The 21,884-nt window shown below is 30.4% G+C and overlaps 1 protein-coding gene across 1 annotated transcript in view; it reads left to right on the forward strand.

The window, feature by feature from the left end:
• Positions 1 to 21,884, forward strand: part of LOC123702957 (octopamine receptor beta-1R-like) — a 63,037-nt gene that overhangs the window by 19,522 nt on the left and 21,631 nt on the right. The gene's annotated exons all lie outside the window — the stretch shown is intronic.

Consider the following 21,884-nt stretch of genomic DNA (forward strand, 5'->3'; position numbering starts at 1 on the left):
CAGAAACTACTGGTCCGATTTGAATTTTTTCAGTGTTAGATAGCCCATTTATTGAGGAATGCTATTTAAGCTATATTAATTATATCATCACGTTTAGACAAATAGGAACGGAGCAATGCGGCTAAAACCACGAGGCATAGCTAGAATAATATTATATGTGTCGTGGTCATATCGTAGATTTGATCATTTCATGATATGAGTGGCCATTTCACGAAATGGTCGCATATCGTGAAATGGCCAACATTAGTTTGATCAGATCGTTAAATCGTCAACGTTTCACGATTTGGTCATCCACATTTGGCCAGATCGTATAAAATATAAAGAGTCCATAAAATATTAAAAAATTTCAGAATAACTATATTCTAAAAACTTGTTTAATGTCATTTAAGTTAGTGCTGCGGCAGCGGCCGGCGAATGCCAGAAGCGAATCGTTTTTGCAATAGAAAACAGTTAGGTTAGGTTAGGTTAGACTTTGATAAACAACGCACGATCCGAGCGAGCAAAGCGAGCGTGCCGCGGCAGCGGCCGGCGAGTGCCAGAAGCGGATCGCTTTTTAAAAAACAAACAATTATAATAATATAGTAGTAGTTTCTTAAATTATTTTATTTAAGTCGCATTTTTTCTTAAATACATATAAGATATCCACATTTTCCATAGTACTCGTACCTCTTCGTCGTAAATTCTTTGCTATGACTTTCTTCATAATATTGTTATTAAACGAATTATGAAGTTTTTAACTGCGAATAATTTAATTTTCGCCAGCGGCCGCCATCTTATCACATAAACACAGAGCTTGCAGCGCCTCTACCAACGATTAATGTAACTATTTTACGATATGATCAAATAATTTTGATCATTTCATGAAAAAATCGTGCGTTAATTGGCCATATCGTGAAACGATTTCTTATCATTGATCTGCCCAAACCACATCATGATGTGGCCAAACTAAATTGGCCATTTCACGATATGCGACTATTTCGTGAAATGGCCACTCATATCATGAAATGATCAAATCTACGATATGACCACGACATATGCATGAAAATAGACTTAATATTAAACAACTTTCTTAAATAAAAATGCAAATAATTATTTGCATTGAATATAAGTATCAAATTTTGTTGCCACTGCAAAAACAGGAATCCTTTGAAGGCTTCCGTCTACTGTAGTGACCAAGATGTTACAATAATGACTTTTTTTGTATGGTTGTTGGTTATTTAGGTTTCTGTATGATATTAACCTATTAAGAAGTGATAATTATAAATACTAATGTATAATTAATTTGGATAGAATAGACACAGATAATAATATAATACTGTTATAATATGTACTTTTTCTAGAAGATAAGAATTTATTTACGAAGTTTTCCACAGTAAAATACGGTATAATGTAGAGTCTAGTTGTATTTTATTTTATTTTGCATATTAAATAGTAATTAATAATTATAATATTAATGTACTAATTGAATATACTCGAATATGGGTTAATTTAAATAACTCGGATAAACTAATAGTCGATGAAGATAATCCAATCAAATGGAGTCGAGTGGATTTTAATGAATTATCGAATGAAATATCGTATTTCAATCGCTACTAATATTTTACATACGTAGGACTGTTTGTAGAACTTTATCTATAAACTGTTGGACTAATTTTGATCAAATTTAGAATATAGATCTTGTGAATTTCAGGAAAAATAAAATAAATAAATATCTCAGGACAATTTTCGCCTTTCGGATCCCATATTAAGCTTTTGATTGTGTTATGAAAACCAAATGGCTGAAAAACATACATATATAATTTTAAAGAAATACTTATATAGATAATTAACACCCAGATACAGAGCAAACATCTATGTTCATCACACAATTTTGAGTCTGTGGTTGTTCATGGGCGGCGCCAATCATTGCTTTCTGTACGGTGACGCGCAAGCTCGTTTGCCAGCTTTTACATAAAAAAAAACAAATGTGAGCACTGGGTGGGAATCGAACCCACGACCTCTGGAATAATGATTGAGATTTTAGAATAGGTAGATCTTTGAAGTTTTTTTATTAAATGTTTTCTTTCTTTCTTCTTTCTTTCTTTCTTTCAAATTTCAGATTAAAATAGATTGTGTAACCTTATAGGTAGGTAGTAGGTACACTTCGCGAATTAAATGTTAAATCTATATTTTATTTCGTTTTCTCATTAGAATAAAACATTATAATTAATAGAATAAACAACTTAGTACAGAATGCGTCACCCGTCTACAAATACTAATTTAGGCGCAGATGTTACAATTTGCAGAGAGGATTACACGCCTCTGTCTATACGTTTTATACTCTGTATAAATATTTGGCATGAAAATGTATAATTTCTGTCCTTTTTAAGAATATTGTCTAATTTATATCTAACTAGCTTTCCGCCTACGGCTTCGCCCGCTTTGTCTATAATCTAATAATTTATATACTAAAACCTTCCTCTTTAATCACTCTACTATTTAAAAAACCGCATCAAAATCCGTTGCGTAGTTTTAATGATTTTAACATACACAGGGAATATAGGTATGTACGGAAAAAGAAAGTGACTTTGTTTCATACTAGGTATGTAATGACTGAATTTCTAGCCCAGCAAGATGGACAATATTAGATACTAAGTAAAAGTTTGAGGCGTTTGATTTGTTGGAAAAATTGTATGTATGTATTTTCAACATTAAAAACTATATTAATCTCGATTGAAAGACTAGTCTTTTTAAGCGTTGAGAACGAGTAAATTCATAGACAAAATAGCATAAACATTTTTTTATTTATTAAATAAACTAAATAAGTTTTCGTTCGGAAATAATCAATAAACCATGTGACAAAAGAAATTCAACAATCAAAATAAGGAAGCGAGTCACGTGCAAATGTGATTAATAAAAACTTTTGACAGCAGGTAACTCTCCTGACGCGTTTCTTTAGAAAATTACCTGTGAAAATTACGATTTGGACGTGTTTAAAACAAAACACAATATTTTATCTGTAAATGTAAATTGTTTATTTATTATCTTTTAATTTTATTATGAGAAGAATAAAAAAAATTTGAGAAAAACTATGGTTTTAAAACAATGGTTTAATTATATTAGCTTCACCTGTATGCTTGTATGTAAACAACTCTCACACTCGTATTTGACCCACTTCAAACGAATAGATTTAATTCAAAATTTGTACACTTATTAAGGATCGGTGACAATACAATAATTTGATGAGATAAAGCATGTTTTTAAATTTTTTAAACTATTAACTACCTATTTATAGTGTTCCCTGCAAGTACTGCGATATAACATTGTTTCCGATATTACAAAATATATAATATGTATGTTGTATGTATGTTTCATCGTGATAAGTGCTTTAGAACGCACGTAAGCTACGAAAATGTAGAATCAAGACCTTCTGCATAAGGCAATAAGAGCTATAATCTAATAACATTTGTCCTTTGAACCCTTAAAACAGTCTCCTCCGAAATGGTCAAGAAATTTTATCATAATGAAGTCACAAAAACCCAATGGAGAAACAAAAAACAATCCCCTTGGAAATGCTCAAATAGATTGAGTTATAAACTTCGAGACAAAAATTACTAACGTCAGAAATAAGTCAGCTGATTAATGTCCGCCATTTTGAAATTAAGGGCTGCTAAAGATGGGCAATCATAGAAGTCGTTTATTGTTTTAATTTGCGAGCAATTTATCAACGTTATATTGATTTTTAAACGAAATTAAGTGGATTTTAATTGTGTTGTTAATTTTGTATCTGTTGTTATTCAAATTTCTTAATACCTGTGTACTTTTGTGTAGATCTGTGGCGTCTTATTTCTTTCATAATTAAAATTATTTATGTTTTATTTTTATTGTACTTTTTGTGGACTGACGAGATAATTCTTATCAGTGTTTGGTGGAAATACGTCGCCTCTGAAATATTAATTCATTACAATATACAGCTAGAATCAAGATCAGAATAAGAATAAAGAATAACATGCTACAGAATTGACATAGTATTAGAACATTATTAAAACACTAAATTAAAAGTTATCCTTTTTACAAACAATTTATTATCTAATAGTACCTAAATATTACCAGATAATTTTCAGGAATAAAAATTCTTGGAATTTCGTCAAAATAAAGTAGTTTTTAACTAAACTATAAACACCGGAAGGAAGTTAGCGCGGAAAGTTTTTTTTTTTAATTATTAATATCTCAAAAAATTGCTCCTTAAATGCTCCATCAGAATCAGTAATTGCTCCACAGTCCACTTCTATAATTATTAGTTTATTTATAATTAATTTTTTAAAAAATCCAAATACTGAAAACTTGATTTCCCTATAGAATGAAAAATATTCACTTTTCATAAAATTTTTTTTTGCAAAAAAATTGCTCCTTAAATGCTCCATCAGAATCAGTAATTGCTCCACTTCTATAATTATTAGTTTATTTATAATTAATTTTTTAAAAAATCCAAATACTGAAAACTTGATTTCCCTATAGAATGAAAAATATTCACTCTTCATAAAAAATTTTTTTGCAAAAAAATTGCTCCTTAAATGCTCCATCAGAATCAGTAATTGCTCCACTTCTATAATTATTAGTTTATTTATAATTAATTAAAAAAAAATCCAAATACTGAAAACTTGATTTCCCTATAGAATGAAAAATATTCACTTTTCATAAAAAATTTTTTTGCAAAAAAATTGCTCCTTAAATGCTCCATCAGAATCAGTAATTGCTCCACTTCTATAATTATTAGTTTATTTATAATTAATTTTAAAAAAAATCCAAATACTGAAAACTTGATTTCCCTATAGAATGAAAAATATTCACTTTTCATAAAAAAATTTTTTGCAAAAAAATTGCTCCTTAAATGCTCCATCAGAATCAGTAATTGCTCCACTTCTATAATTATTAGTTTATTTATAATTAATTAAAAAAAAATCCAAATACTGAAAACTTGATTTCCCTATAGAATGAAAAATATTCACTTACTCTTAAAGAGATCTCTTAGCGAGTCCCGAGCACGTAAATTATATATAGAGCGAATGGCTCTTTTCTGTAAGATAAATATAGGTAGTTTCTATATCTGCTGCCCTGCCCCATAGTAGAATTCCATAGGACATAATACTTTTTATATACACCATTACAATTAATCTAATATTGATTGTGTTCATTGGTTACATTTTTAAAATCTTCGTGTTTTATAAATTTATAAAGAATAGAAAAAATTCGATCACGAGGCGGGACTCGAACCCGCATAATTTCGTGATCGAATGTTTATATTCTTTATATTTATAAATTTATATTTATAAAGCATTTGAATGTCATAAAACCAAAAATATCAAATTCAATCTTCGTGTTTTGTGAATTATTTAATAAATCATTTACGTGATTCTTTTTTTGTTCGATGCGGGATGGTGTCGAATTGGTCCCATAAAAATTTTATTGGGATAGGCCCAGTATTTTATTTTATGAGCATTTTTGTCTGTATTTGTAAATGTTGCAAGTGCAAGTTTGAAGTCGATTGTTTTTATAGCGCAGTTATGTCTTGTATGTAAAACCTTTTGTCAAAAATAAAATTCTTTATAATTAGCACATATTTTATTATTGATACTCTAGTGAAAAATTTTCAGGTGATTATATAAAAGTACCACTCTTCAATAATTTAAAACTCCTTGACTGAATCCCTTCACACCCTAAAATAAAAAGTGCCTATTAATTTTTCTTGTAGTAAACAGAAATTCAAATTCAATTATAAAAATACTTATTACCGATTTAATACTTTGATGATAATTGATAGTAGAAATATTTATTACTAACCTTGATATTGTTGTGGACATGATGAAATGTCTCCATATCATGTTATATGTAATATATACGATGGTACACAAAAATTATTATCATTCGAACCTGCAATCCTAACTTGAAGACTCAATAAAACAAAAATTATAATTATTTCTTATTATTCTTATCATCAGAACCCTTTAGTTTCTGTGATCTGTGATCAAGACCAAATAATTACATGATAATAATTAATAACCTTTTAAGTAATACCATCCTACTAATCTATACTTCTATACTAATATTATAAAGAGGAAAGGTTTGTATGTATGTATGTATGGTTTTCACGCATAAACTACTATACCGATTTTGATGAAATTTGGCACAGACAATCTTTAGACCCTGAGAAAGAACATAGGCTACCTTTTATTGCGAAATATGTACCACGGGCGAAGCCGGGGCGGACCGCTAGTAATATAATAAATGCGAAAGTTTGTGAGGATGTGTGTGTGTTTGTTACTCATTCACGCAAATACTACTGAACCGATTACAATGAAATTTAGCACACATATAGACCGTAACTTGGATTAACACATAGGATAGGTTTTATCCCGGTAATCCCACGGGAACGGGAACTATGCGGGTTTTCCTATGAAAACGCGGGCGAAGCCGCGGGCGGAAATCTAGTGAATAATATAAATAAGAAAACATAAACATTAAGGTCTATACATATCGCTGCAGTGCTGATACATGTAAAAATGGCCCTTATGCGTCGCAACGACAATAATTGATGACGTCACAGCGCAGTAGTTTACTATGCAAACATAGTTTTTCAGTTAATTATTGTAAAAATTATCAAAATTAAATAATTTTTTTTTGTAATTGATAGAGCAAATCGGGAGCAATTTTTTTGGAAAAAATTTTTTTATGAAAAGTGAATATTTTTCATTCTATAGGGAAATCAAGTTTTCAGTATTTGGTTTTTTTTAAAAATTAATTATAAATAAACTAATAATTATAGAAGTGGAGCAATTACAGATTCTGATGGAGCATTTAAGGAGCAATTTTTTGAGATATTAATAATAATAAAAAAAAAACTTTCCGCGCTAACTTCCTTCCGGTACTATAAACATCCTCAAAAGTCAAAACTAAGCTAATAGCAGTGTATGCGTTTATACATACCTATAACAAAAAGTTTTAAACACGACACCTATAAGTTAGAACCTCGCAAATAATAGACTGTTGAGTTTAAACTTTATATGAGTTCGACATGCAAGTAAATTTAGGTTACAATGTTTTAGTTACTTGTTATGAAATATATTATTTTGTGTTAAAAGCGTTATGAAGCGGTAGTGTTCCATCCATTATCATAATTAATTTTGTTTGCTTTATGGGTAAATTTTATAATCTTCCACCCTTGACCAAGTACATAATATTATAGATGTCCCATTATGTCAAATATTTCCGATTTTCAATCATGCTTCCTCTTAATTTTGTATTGTAATAGTGTTGTGAACAAAAGAACAATGAGCTTGTTTGTTAAAAATGTTAAATCCCTGTTCTTCGTTCACCTTTTATGTAATCTTTTTGGCTGATGTAGGACGCATTAACATAAAACCTGGCTTAGAGTTTGATACCTCCAACTGTATCTATGTACGTACCTATATGTTATAATATCATCGTGGAGGGAACTCTCTAAAAACCTAACAATGTATAATAATTCATAGATATTTAAAACATGGCATTTATAAACAAAAGAACAATGTAAATTAACCATTTCTTTTGCAGATTATTCGAGAAAGTTTTCATGATGACCGAAGCGAATAAATTTTTGAAACGGTTCCATAATTGAGTTACGAAGATTCTTCTTGTTTTAATTAAAGCCAATTTATCAGTGTTTTGAAGTAAAATTTTAAAGAAATATCTTTAGATGATGCCTATTCATATTGGAATCACTTAAAAAGCAATTTAATCTAAATACTTATAATTATTAATAATTTTGTCAGTTAGTGAGACAGTCAATTTTTTTAACAAATACCACTAAAATCGCTTAACCGATTTTTATTAAATTTTTGTTCATGTATAAAGTAGGTAAATAAATATATTGATAAAATTGGCATGTGCATGACCAAAAATGCTCATTAGTTTGTAACACACACCTACGTCTACAATATAGACACACATAGACAATATAGAGCATTGGTCCTAAAATTAGTTCACAAGGCCTATTTTGATACACTCAAACAAAAATATAGTACTACAATAATGACGATCTGATATCGAAAAAATATATTTGATCTGATTCAAGAAGCATTTAATAAAAAATGCGTGCTAAAATCAATAGCATGAAAACTTTGAACCTAAACGATCAAAGCTTCGGAATTTCGAGTGAAAACGAGAATAATATATAAGATAATCTAAAACTCATTAAGATGGATTTCTATCCGATTGGAAATCTTATTCAATGAGCCGAATGAAGGAGGGTCGTTTTAAGTCGGGACAATCAAATTTCATGAGGTTTTACGTGGTTTATCTGATGGCTTGTTGATGTGTATAAATCTTGTTATTTATAACTAGCGGTCCTCCCCAGCTTCGCCCGTGGTACATATTTCGCAATAAAAGGTAGCCTATGTTCTTTCTCAGGGTCTAAAGATTGTCTGTGCCAAATTTCATCAAAATCGGTCCAGTAGTTTATGCGTGAAAACCATACATAATTACAAACCTTTCCTCTTTATAATAATATCTATACGATGTCAAGGGTCGATATTTGACCATGCAAAGAGCAGTGTGTGTGTGACAAATACTTGACAGTTCGTAATATTTTTTATGTATTATAAAAAAATGATCAATCTTCTCTGTATAATCTATAAGTATCCCAAAATGTTAACTTCTCTATTCACACAATTTTTGTTAAAAACGCATATAAAATTTTGTGCAAGAGTTAAAATAGTACCCAAGTAGTATTTTAACTATTCCAAAAATTTTATATAACTAAGATTTTATGAGAACAAACCGCATACTAAAATCTTTCTCAAGAACCACTCTATTACAGAAAAACCACATCAAAATCCGTTGCGTCGTTTTAAACATTTAAGCATACATAGGGACGAACAGACAGCTACAGTGACTTTGTTATAATATAGTACTTATGTAGTGATAAGTAGTAACATACAATACTCTTGAATCTATTTTCTCAGACATTATTATTAAATAATCTACTGTATAAAAATAAGTCAGGTTTTTCTTCCTGACGCTATAACACCAGAATGCACGAACCGATTTCCACGGTTTTGCATTCATTGGAAAGATCTCGGGCTTCGTGAGGTTTACAGCAAAGAAAAGGTGTCTCTGGTGACGAAGCGGAGTTCGCCCGATTTGCAAGTCTCTTCTAAAATAAAGATGTCTGATATTTTCAGCAATCTATATAAGGATAGATATTTATAATCGACCTATTTAACCCTTGAAGTGGCGGGCAAATGCAGTCAGGTGCGATGTTTGTGAAGGCTTTATTTTCGGCAGTATTAAAAACTTATATTAAAAGTTACAATAAATATTGCAAATTGAATAGAGTGTGGGTTTATTGTTGTTGTTTGGATTTGCGTAATTACAGCACCTATTTAGAACTGCTTTAATAGTTGAAAAAAATATTATCAATTGAGTAGGTATTTTGAATAAAATAAATATAAGCTCTTTACACAACAGATTTTGTTTCAACTCGCTATGAAGGGTAATACATTCAAAGGTGACTCTATAACATTACAATCATTTATATGTGTCAACTTATGTGGGTGTCCAAATACAGCTTTGTACATAGAAGAGAATTATACAAAAGAGCTACTTCTATATTAAAAGGATACTATTGTTTGTGGGAGAAACTCAAATATACAACTAGATTTATTTTAGAGTTGTTTTTGAATTGTAACAATGCAAAGAAATTATAAATAGGTATCAAATTTTTTGAAGGCAGATATTACAGAGAAGAGGCCACAAGAAAATATATACCAAAATGTATTAATTCTTTTAAACGAATTATTTACTGATGTGTTTGTATATAAACGATTATTTTTTATTGAACTTTGAAGAAGGACATGAATATCGCTCTGCAATTCTAGGAATTGAAAATAACCTACCTAACTATAATATGTTATTTTACACTCCTATAATGCGGACTCTCTCAATGAATGGGTACTGATATGTTATTGCAGTCATTTGATTTGATTAATTGCAACGAATGTACTCTTTCTTAAGATACAATAACAAATAAGATTACTCATAAAATAAACATTATTCAAACTCTAACTCAAAAATTGATTTATTCAATTAGACTTCTTCAAGAAGCACTTTTGAAACGTCATATTTTCACATATTTTTAACATTTACCACCGATTCGGAAAGCAGTATCTATGGAGAAGAACCGACAAGAAACTCCATATTCCATACTCCATTCAAGCATTTGTATACCTCCAATCAATATTATTTAGGTACTATTATACCGCGAAATAGAAACACAAATCTTCACACTTCAAATCCATTTACCATCTATACATTAGTATTTAGTTGGTTTACCTATTACCATATAATATTTAATGTTAATTCCAATTGAAATGTGTCAAGCACTTAATTATACATTCATAAACTATCAAATAACGTATTTCTGTTGCTTTTGATTATATGTGGGATGTACATATTTGATGTTCAATTAGTAATAAATACGCAAAAGCTTTCATTAAAATTGTATTATTTTTGATGAATGCCTTTGACGATTTTTAAATTTGTTTATACATAAATCTGCGCGATAATATAACATTTAGATATTCAGTTTGAATTAATATTGAAAAGAAGTTCTTATTAATAAATTCGTACAGTTAAGTGGAACGTTTGTGCAGTTTAATTAAAAAATAAAATTGTATGTCATATGTACTAGTAAGTACTAAATATTCATCAAATTTTCATTGAAAACAGCGACATCCATACTAATATTATAAATGCGAAAGTAACTCTGTCTGTCTGTCTGTTACTCAATCACGCCTAAACTACTGAACCAATTTTCATGAAATTTGGTATGGAGATATTTTGATACCCGAGAAAGGACATAGGCTACTTTTTATCCCGGGAAAATGACGCAATCCCGGAAATCCCACGGGAACGGCATTCTTTGGCATATTATGATATATTATGTAGTTAGATATAAGTTACATATTATGTAATATTAACATGATTTTAAAAGAGCAACTATGGAGTTTCTTGCCGATTCTTCTCCATAGATATACTGCTTTCCGAATCGGTGGTAAATGTTAAAAATACCTACTTATGTAATGACGATTCGAAAGTGCTACTAAATAGTAGTCTAATTGAATAAATGAATGTTTGAGTTTGTGTTTGAGTTTGAAACGAGAACTATGCGGGTTTTTTTTATGACTGCGCGGGCGAAGCCGCGGGCGGAAAGCTAGTATTTTTATATTTGTCTTATTCAAAGTATATGTTTAAATGTAGGTATATTCTAGAAGGGTATACCTAACTACTGATGAAGAGATGGAGTATGTACTTATTGCCTTTTTTAATTATTAAGCTACGACACATAAATAGGTAACTAAAGTTTACAACGTAATATTATAATGACAATTAACTTATTTTTATTGGAACCAGTATTGCCGTCATTGCACAAAATATAAATAATTAGCAATTAACGACTTTTAAATGTAAAACATGATTTATCATCAACTACAACCGGAATACTTTAAAACGTCTGTTTTCCGACATTTTCCGTAACATTTATTGTTATAAATCGCGTTTAAAACTTGAAAAATCTGTCTCCAACAATAATTGTCACAGCTCACTGTAACTTTAAAGTACTAACCATTAGTCTTCATATAATGGACTGTTAACTGCCCGTATTTATTCTAAGAAAAATGATGTCAGCTTTAAGATGTCTCCTAGTGGATAAGACTCTTCCCGTTTTAAAGACAATTCAATTTAGTCAGTTTATAGTGCTTCTGTTGTTTATGCATTTGGTTGAATGTTTTCTGGGTTTATTTGTGTTGTTTCCATTTGAAGGTATGTCTTCAATGTGTTTTTAATATCTGCTTTTGCTTATGACTACGTTATTTCTTTCGGATTATAATAGACTAGCTGTATCCCGCAGCTTGACTTGCGTGTTAAAAATAAATTTTCATGGTACAAACTTTCACCCCCTATTTTGTCCCCGTGGGGGTATAATTGATCAAAATTTATTAGCAGATGCCTACGTCTACCATCTACCTACATGGCCAGCCCGATCAGTGGTTTGGGCTGTGATCGATCGATCACTATGTCAGTCAGTCAGTCAATCAGCTTTTGAGTTTAGATTGATTTAATATCAACTAGCGAACCCGGCGAACTCCGTTTCGACTTTCGCCACCTTATGTTTAAATACCTACCACCTTCATAGTTTAAACACCAAACGAAATGTTACATAAGGCGCTGTATGTTAAAAATGATTTTCTTTTGAAATATTTCCTGAATTTTCTTTGCTACAAACCTCACGGAGCCAGAGACCTTTCCAACGAATGCAAAACCGTGAAAATAGGTTCGTGCGTTCTGGAGCTATAGCGTCAGGAAAGAAAACTCGACTTATTTTTATATAGTAGATTATCAGCACATGTATCGTATCTTCATAAAAAAAATAAATATAATGTCTAAAATGACTCAAAAGAAGAAAGAAAACAAGGAATACTGAAATTGTACATCTCTAAAGAAACACATTATGTAAATGTACAAACAAGTCATTATTTCGTGTTCAAGTCTAATTTATCTATAGAATAAAGAATAAAATTTCACAGTTTTTACAAACTGCATCTTTTATAGCTCAGTGGCAAGGATACTTTTTATACCAAGATGGTTCTGAAATGCATTTTTAAACGATTTTCTACTTTGAGACGAGCGATTATGGTTCTTTTTTTATAATACGCTTTCTATGAACCTTCTTGTTGACTGAGAAAATAATTTTGCTTGAAGATAATTAAAGTTGTAGTTAAGAGAATTTTTAATAGCGGCGATTTGCTATAGTTGTTCAAAGGAATAACTTTTATTAAAATACAGAAGAGTAGAAACGGAGGAAATATTATTAATTTATTGATGATAAAATTAAAACTATTAAAAAAACACGTTTACAATTATGCATGAGCACACATTATTAAAGAAACTCCCGAAAATATAGAAATAATCTTATAAAATATAAAAATTATACCTATATTAACAATTATAAATATTGAATACCTTTTTTTTATAGTGGGGAAATCTTCCAAAGATACCCACGGCTCCTTCCCCTTATGTCGGATTCTTACCGACTAAAACCCCACTGTGTTCCGTCGAGCCGCTTTGATGATGGGGCTGCGGGTATTTGTTAGAATTCTTCCGCGACAAAATATTAAATACCTAATCATATGAGATCTTATGGGTTTAAGTTCGACATATTATACAATCGATCGAGTTTCACTATACGCATAGCATTGTTGTATTCGACAAATCTACAATTTGATACGATAAGAATGACCTATCCTAATAATGGAAAGCCGGAAAGGTCGAAAATATGTACCTACCAGAAACTACCTGACTTTTACTCACCAAGTAATCATACTTTAACATGAAAAAAGATCATAAATATTCGTTAATGATTTACCTCTATGGACAAAGGCACGAAAGTTATAGCAACAAATAAATGGTACGCAATAATTCAGGCCTTTGTCGTATTCTGGGAGTAAATAATTCCCGTCCCAAAGTTATTTTCTTAAACGTAAACAGCCTTATCTGCTTCGTTATAACTTCGGAACTCGTTTTTATCTCATTGGTGTGACATTTTGTGTTGTTCGAGACAAAATGTCCTTGTGGAAGTTGGAAATCATTATCTAGTTTTGATCCTCATTAATTTGTTTAATACAGAAGATTGTTTTTTTTCAAATTGTTTTGAAAGGTTTTTTTCCCTTTTGTTTTTATCCCAGGTCAACCCGGAAGGAGGTCGGGCTAGTAATCGATAAAGCAATAACGTATCAAAAGCATCTAAAATTCTACTAATTATAATATTATATATGCGAAATTTTGTAAATTGTTTTTAAAAATTTAACGCAAAAACTGTCTAATCGATTTTCATGAAATTTAGCAACATATAGAGGGTTGGTGATGAACACATATGATAATTATTCCGAAAATCCCACAGGAACGGGAACTATGCGGGTTTTCTTTTGACTACGCGGGCGAAGCTGTTGACGAAAAACTAGTAAATTATAAAAGTTCAATATCGTTTGGAATATAAAATTGCCAAACAAGTTCAATAATCAATATATTGCTCTATTTATTTCACAAAATTGTACGCACTATGTACGTCGTACACATCTCATATTATGTAAGCCGCAACACAATATGTGAAACCAATTAAACAAGGCCACGTACATGTTATTCTCCATGTCGCCTACCGAAATTTCAGGGAAATCAATATATTACTTTAGAGTGAACGAGCAACAAGTATTTATGCTTTGAGTATGTTTACTGTACTGTTTTAATGAATGTCTAATTTCTTATCTAAGAGCCAATTTTTCAATCCTTGGTTAAAATTTATCCGTCCAATAAAGTATTACACGAACAATTTAAAATGTCACCTGTAAACTGTCCAATACGGACAATTACAATATATTTTTGAAATGGTAGTTTAATACGTTATTCGATGAATAATGTTTTAACCAAGGATTGAAAAATCAGCCCTAATTCGATCTAGATAATTAAAATTGTAGAAAGCTCAAATTAAAAAGGTTTACAGAGTGCTCTATAGTTACATTATGTGTTTTAAATTATCCTATATGGTGTACAATAAAGAATTTTTCATTAATTCATTCATTCAAAGCACCGCTATTATTAACAACATCTCTGAAACTCCATTGTAAGAGTATGTTTATCTTGTATTTGATCACTACATAGTATAAAACAAAGTCACTTTCTCTGTCCCTATGTCCCGTTGTATGCTTAAATCTTTAAAACTATACGCAATGGATTTTGATGCGGTTTTTTATTAGATAGAGTGATTCAAGAGGAAGGTTTTAGTATATAATTTATTAGGTTTTAGACAAAGCGGGCGAAGCCGCGGTCGGTAAGCTAGTTATAATTAAACAAGAAGATACAATGTTGAGCATTATTATGTTCTGTAATACACACCATAAATTACCTACGATCTCACCGTAAAGCCTCAAATATAAATATCGCCTGACCTTTCACTTTAACAAATCAAATAATCTCACAAGTTGTGATGTGCCGTGATGGAAAACCCATTTACTTTCGGAGAAGTATTTCTTCAGGTAATATTATTTCGCTCCACAATGATTTATACTCGAAAGAACTTTCAAAATGTATTCCTGACTTTGTTTTGATTACCGTAATGTGGTGTCTGATATGCTTCCATTAGAAGATGATATGAGGAAAAGTTTTTAATATTTCGCATTTGTAATATTCGGATATTCCATTCGTGAATACGCAGAAACAGACCACGATTGATATTCAAACTTAGTCAACTTTTTTCGTGTAACCTTTTACAAGTATAAAAGAGCGTGTATGCCGAGCACACATATCAGAAGTAAAACTTAGATACCAAAATCGTCGCCTTACTCCATGACGTGACGGTATTGGCATGACGCTGCCTTGAAATTTTATTCTCAACGGGCGTAAATAGTCTTTGAGTAAGCAGTATTTAGTCTACAGATAGGTTATCAAAATTACAATTTTATTGCATTTTAGAACCTTAATCCAATCTCGAATCTTGGCGTTTATATTTGTAAGAATTAACCATTGCACTATGGATGTTCTATTTCAGAAATAACCTTTGAAAATAACGCGTAGGTACATTAAGTCAAGTGACATTGATAAATACGAGTATTTCTTATTAATTGAAGTGGTACTTGGAGATCTCGCGAAAAGCTTTTTAATGTCGTAATTTGTTACTTTTTCTGGTTTATTATAGACTATAAAGAAACTTTTTTTATCTTTAATAGGATACATAATTAAATTGAAGTATTTGATATTCGCCATGCTATACCTAGATAAAACAAAAATTAGGTAATAAAATATCACACGCTCTTTACTTCACTACGCGACCTTTTAACAGTGAATTAATGTTCCAAATCGGACCCGTGGTTCTTGAGATTAGCGTGTTCAAACAAATAAACAAACTCAGCTTAAATATAATCCATATCTAAAGAAACAGATAATATAATACTATACGGTATTTTTCATAGATGTTTAGGTACGCAATGTTGAAGGCAACTCATCAACAGGTTGATTCAAAAACATGAGGGAGCTTTACATATACATAAATATATTTACTGTGCTTAAAATACGTATATCTTTATGAGGAGAAGGAAATCTATAAATCGCTCTTCTTATATTAGACTAGCCACTGGTAATTAAAGATTATAAATAATAAAAACAGACTATAATACTCTAAAAAGTTTAGCTGTAACATAATTTTTCAATTGAAGAATAGAAAAAATTCGATCACGAGGCGGGATTCGAACTTACGTCTTGCCTTGCCGAGTCGACGCAATACCTTCTAGGTATTCTTTAAAATTTTCATTTGAATGCTATAAAACTAAATATCAAATGACTCGAGTAATTTTTGATTAAAACTCAAAATCATCTTACATTTACCATTAACTTACAAACGATTCCGCGGGCAGCTAGTTGTTTAACCCATCTGGTTTATACACAAATATACGCTTAACCGTCAGCCGAAGTTTGGGAGTAATCCGTACCACAGATGTTCAAATTGGAACGAGGGTGCTACAGTGACTGTGATTTCTTATTTTTAAGGAAATGTAATAAAATTGTACATAATAAGCGGCTCGATTTTATTGATTTGTATTTTTAAAGAAGGTATTGTAAGTCGGTATGTAATATAAAAAAAAGATGTTTTTGCAATCTAAAAAGCCACATTTCGTTATGTTGTTACCTTTGTAGCGTTTTTATCTTCTAATTGTTTTTTTTTTCTTTTAGTTTAAATGACCAGTAGCATAAATAATATGTCAACGATTTTATGGTAACTGCCATACGATTAACCTTATAGAACTAGTACTTTGATTAATAAAACTGCTAGTTTCCTCTAGGGGACTATAAACTGTCTAGGTCTAGCTTGTTGGCCTTCTTGTCCGTTGATTGATTGATTTCATTTTATACACAGACCTAAACAAATCTAAACTAAAATACAATTAATGAACTAAAACTAAAATACTGTGTGAACTTACTCTTTATTTTATTCCCAATAAAACCATCACTAAAATCTGGTGCTAGTGCAAGAGTTTATCCCTCAATCAAGCAAAAACCTCGATCCTATGTAATATCGATACACACCCAGTTTATGCATATTATTTAATACTAGCGGTCCGCCCCGGCTTCGCCCGTGGTACATATTTCGCAATAAAAGGTAGGTTTCTCAGGGTCTAAAGATTATCTGTGCCAAATTTCATCAAAATCGGTCCCGTAGTTTATGAGCCTATTCATTACAATCAATCAAACAAAGTTTTCCTCTTTATAATATTAGTGTAGACTAATCATTTAGGAATCTGTGCTTAAATTAAAAGAAATGGTACTTTTGAGCGTATATTTCATTCGTTTATCCCAATTTCTTCAAACGTGTGGCATCCCAGTTCACCTGAAGTTATATTGATCGAGTAATTACTTACATTTGACTGCGACCTCTTCATTGTTTGAGATCCATATTAACCGTGATAGATATATAATATTCTCATTATGTACATAGCCACGGAGTTTGGTTCGTTAATTTTATGTCAATCAAATAACTTTATATTAAATTGTGTACTAGATTTTAGACTGACTTTGTCGGCGCGTAACTTATTTAACTAATACGTATTCAATTAAATATTAAAGTATAAGTGAAAAATTAAGTAAATCTAACATCAAAGAAAAATACACTAACTTGGCGTCCTTTTTCACTTTCAGATATTGAATTTTCCAAAATGGTAAATGTGAATCATGCATTACTATTTTTAACACGCTTATATTAATTTCATCTGCATGTTTGTATGCTATCTTCTCGTACTCGACGCAAACTTTTATACTTATCAAAGGATCGGTGACAATACATATAATTTCACGAGTTAGAGCGGCCGTACACGGACAGCTCGAGCAGTTAACGGCTGATCAACGTACACGGACTGCTGGAGCGGTCGGTCGTTGACTGCTCTGCAGCAGTCCGTGCACGGCCGCTCTACAGCGTGTTTATAAGCGACATAATATATTATCTAATATGTACCTAGTCATCCTTTGAGTCAGTTTTCCTTATATTTTAATAATATATTCAACATACAACATACATGAATTATAATATAATATAAACCGTGCTTAAAACCTCGTCATCCCGTAAACTTGGAAAACACTAAAATTAACATAATATTATCGTGTACTTCGATAGGTTCGATGAAATCAAAACATTGTGCAAATTTGCTTCCCCTCAAACATTTTGTGAAACCGCCATTGAAAAGTTATTTTTGGGGTGCTTTGTGTAGGTATTTTCCTAATTAATTGATATTAAAATAGATGAAGCGGATAAATGTATTTACGTAGTATAGTATCAACATTTAATATTAATTCTATACGTTTATTAAAATATTAAGGTAGCTTTAAAGTTTATTTTCAAGTATTTGTCGATCGAAACGTTTGAAGGTTTTTGGATTATAGTTAAAAAAAAAAAATTACAGAAATACTAATAGTACCCTATTTGGTTTTACTAAAACTAGTACCTACTTGTCAGTTTTAAAATATTCTAACAAGCCGTTATTAAAGAAAAGATGGAATATTAAAAAATGCATTCTGCCGTATAAAATGCAAATTTACGAAATTTACATATTATTAAAACCCGAAAAATACGGCGTAGTCGAAATATCTTGAGAATGATGTTAAACGATTTTTATTATAATGTTTTTCGCTGAAAATGTAAAATATTGTACTTGACCAAGCTCTGGATATTGAAAAATACATTAACAAATAAAAGAAAGACTAGTGTAAATTATATTATATTTAAAAAAACATTGTGAAGTGAATTCTGTGCCATTTTTTTTTTGTAACTTGCAGTGAAATTAAGTTGACATAAATGTTGGATAGAATAATAAAGATAAATAATAGAGTATTTTAAAAAATATTCTAGTTTTAAATAAAAAATTAAGTGTTTCTGCGTTTTATTCTATAAACTATATTCCTGTAAAGTTTCATTAAAATCCGTCCAGTTGTTTTTTTTTTGTAATCTTACTTTATACAAACCAGTTGTTTTTGCGTGAAATAGTCTTAACAAATATATTCATACAATAAGACATCCATTTATCGACCCTCCTTTTTTAATGTCGGTTAAGACGTACCTCAGGGCAATAGCCTGATATAACCTATACGATGTTAGCTCTCTAGAGACTCACTTCCAATTTAATTCTGACAGAGATGGGTCGCACATGATTAGCCGCTAATTAAATTATTTATTATCACTAAACGGATCGTTTGATACATTAGTATTTTTCTTGGTTTTACTCATATTCCAGATTATATTGTTAAAGGTTTTCTTCTTATTTTTCTTCATATATTTTATGACCTATTTAAGCTCTGGCGAATCTCTATCGAAGCTTTTGAAAAAAATATCAAGCTTAATCTTGCAAATTTCCACTACTTTTAAATAAAATTATACCAAAATAACGAAAATTATAATATCACTTAAAAAGTTTCAGAATTATGTATCTACATATTTATATGACGAGACGAAACAAATATAGAGTTAAAATGTGCCTATAAGATAAAATATGCTAACTTCCGTCCTTTTATGTTTGGAATTTTGATGAAATTTACTATGTACTACTATATATATATAGGTTCGAAACTAACATTCATATAAGTATTCTTAAACAAAAGTTATTCACTAACATCATATTATAACACGCAAGTAAAACTGCGGGCGGAAAGCTAGCATTCAAGAAATACTAATCCAACTAGTGATAGAAATAATTTCAAAATTGGTTTAGAAATACGTAAAAAATGCTTTTGTATCATTATAAAACTTAGGGCTGATTTTTCAATCCTTGGTTAAAACTTATTCATCGAATAACGTATTAAACTACCATTTCAAAAATGTATTATAATTATCGGTATTTGACAGTTTACAGGTGACATTTTAATATGTTCGTGTAATACTTTATAGTAGATAATAATTATAGGTAATAGAGTGGGCTCTTATTTTTGTACTTAATTTATAACTATGTATTTTGTGTGGGTTGAATTAATGTCAAATTGATACAATGTTGTTTCGCCCTTGCTTCATTAAAATCTATTTATAGATTAATTAAAACATTCATTAAACCTATAAATATAAAATCTTGATTAATCAGTGTTCTGTTTTATTTTCAAGTTATTTGATTAAAGGTACAATACAAAAGTAAGGGTAAATAATATCTCCCCACGTGTACAGTTGACATTCATAATTGTAAAGAGAAAAGATTATTTGTATGTTTGTTTGTTTGTAGGGGATTCAAAAGACTAGGTAAACAACTGGCTTTGAACAGTATGCATTTATATTATTTCATAGTAGATAGGTATAGAGTAATGCACATACAATATAATATTAATTATTACGTGTTGATTATGTTGTGTAGTCGTATTACAATACCTAAGTCAATATACTTTTACGTTTGAATCTTATGCATGTTGAAGAGTAATAAAAACAAATAACTTAAGAGCGTGTGTGTCGAGCACACGTGCCAGAAGTGAAACTTCTTTGACAATATTCAAAGATACTAAAATCATCACCCTACTCCATGACGTGACGGTATTGCCATGACGCGACGTTGAAATTTTACTCTCAACGCGCTTAAAGTTTCACATCAAAAAAAAATCAAATCTTGAAAAGAAACTCGTTTCACGTAGAAATCGAACCCTAGACTTTATATCAACAATTTTATTAGAAATATAATTGAAATATCTTCGTCTTTTTTATTCCACATCGTTATGAAGTTTCTCAACAAAACTTTCAAGTGTTTTGAATATCTTGTCAGTGAGTGGTTTTACGAATGAATGAATAATTTTAATCATATATTTTTGTTCAGTTTTGTATATTTTTTGAATTGTAATGTGTTTAAAAAAAAATCATAGATATGGGTATTTTAATTCTGATTATGTAATGTTTAAGAATATTGATATTGATGGGCAAATCGTTTTTGTAAATTTTTGAAAAATATTTTGTTGCTAAGTATCCTACTAATATTAATGCGAAAGTTTGTGAGGATGTGTGTGTGTTTGTTACTCTTTCACGCAAATACTACTGAACCGATTAGAACGGAATTATAGCACATATATAGAGGGTAACTTGGATTAACACATAGTATAGGTTTTATCTCGGAAATCCCACGGGAACGGGAACTATGCGGGTTTTTCTTTAAAAACGCGGGCAAAGCCGCGGGCGGAAAGCTAGTGTATTTCTAAATTCTAATACACGCGTATAACCTACCTATTATAACCTACTATACCCTTGAAAATGCAAAATATATTGTCATTTGTACCTATCTATGGTACCTATACTCAATATTCGAGAAGGCACAGATAAATATTAAAGTAAAATGCTTAAATTGTATTCTGTATTTTATATGGAGTTTCTTGCCGGTTCTTCTCCAAGATACTGCTTTCCAAATCGGTGGTAAATGTTAAAAATATGTTATGACGATTCAAAAGTGCTTCTAGAAGAAGTCTAATTGAATAAATAAATGTTTGAGTTTAATCCGTTGAATTTATTATATCTAGAGATATTTCTACATAATTTATATGAACTATAACTTATAATGTAAGAAACTATAAGGGCAGGGGTAGATAACATGCTATTATAATGGGCCGTAATAAATAATTATGATTAATAAAACTCAGACACAGATGTTAGCACTTAAGGATCCGAGGTTTTTAAACTTTTTACGATCCAAACTTTCCATTTACTTGGCGTTTCTTTTTCAACGAATATTTGGAGTTTTAAAACAAACAAGTACATTCTTTAAGTATTAGGTATGCGTATTATTTGAAGAACCTTGAAAATAATTTAATCCTGCTTAAAT

This window comes from Colias croceus, chromosome 24, assembly GCF_905220415.1.
Source record: "Colias croceus chromosome 24, ilColCroc2.1".
NCBI classification, from domain to species: Eukaryota; Metazoa; Arthropoda; class Insecta; order Lepidoptera; family Pieridae; genus Colias; species Colias croceus.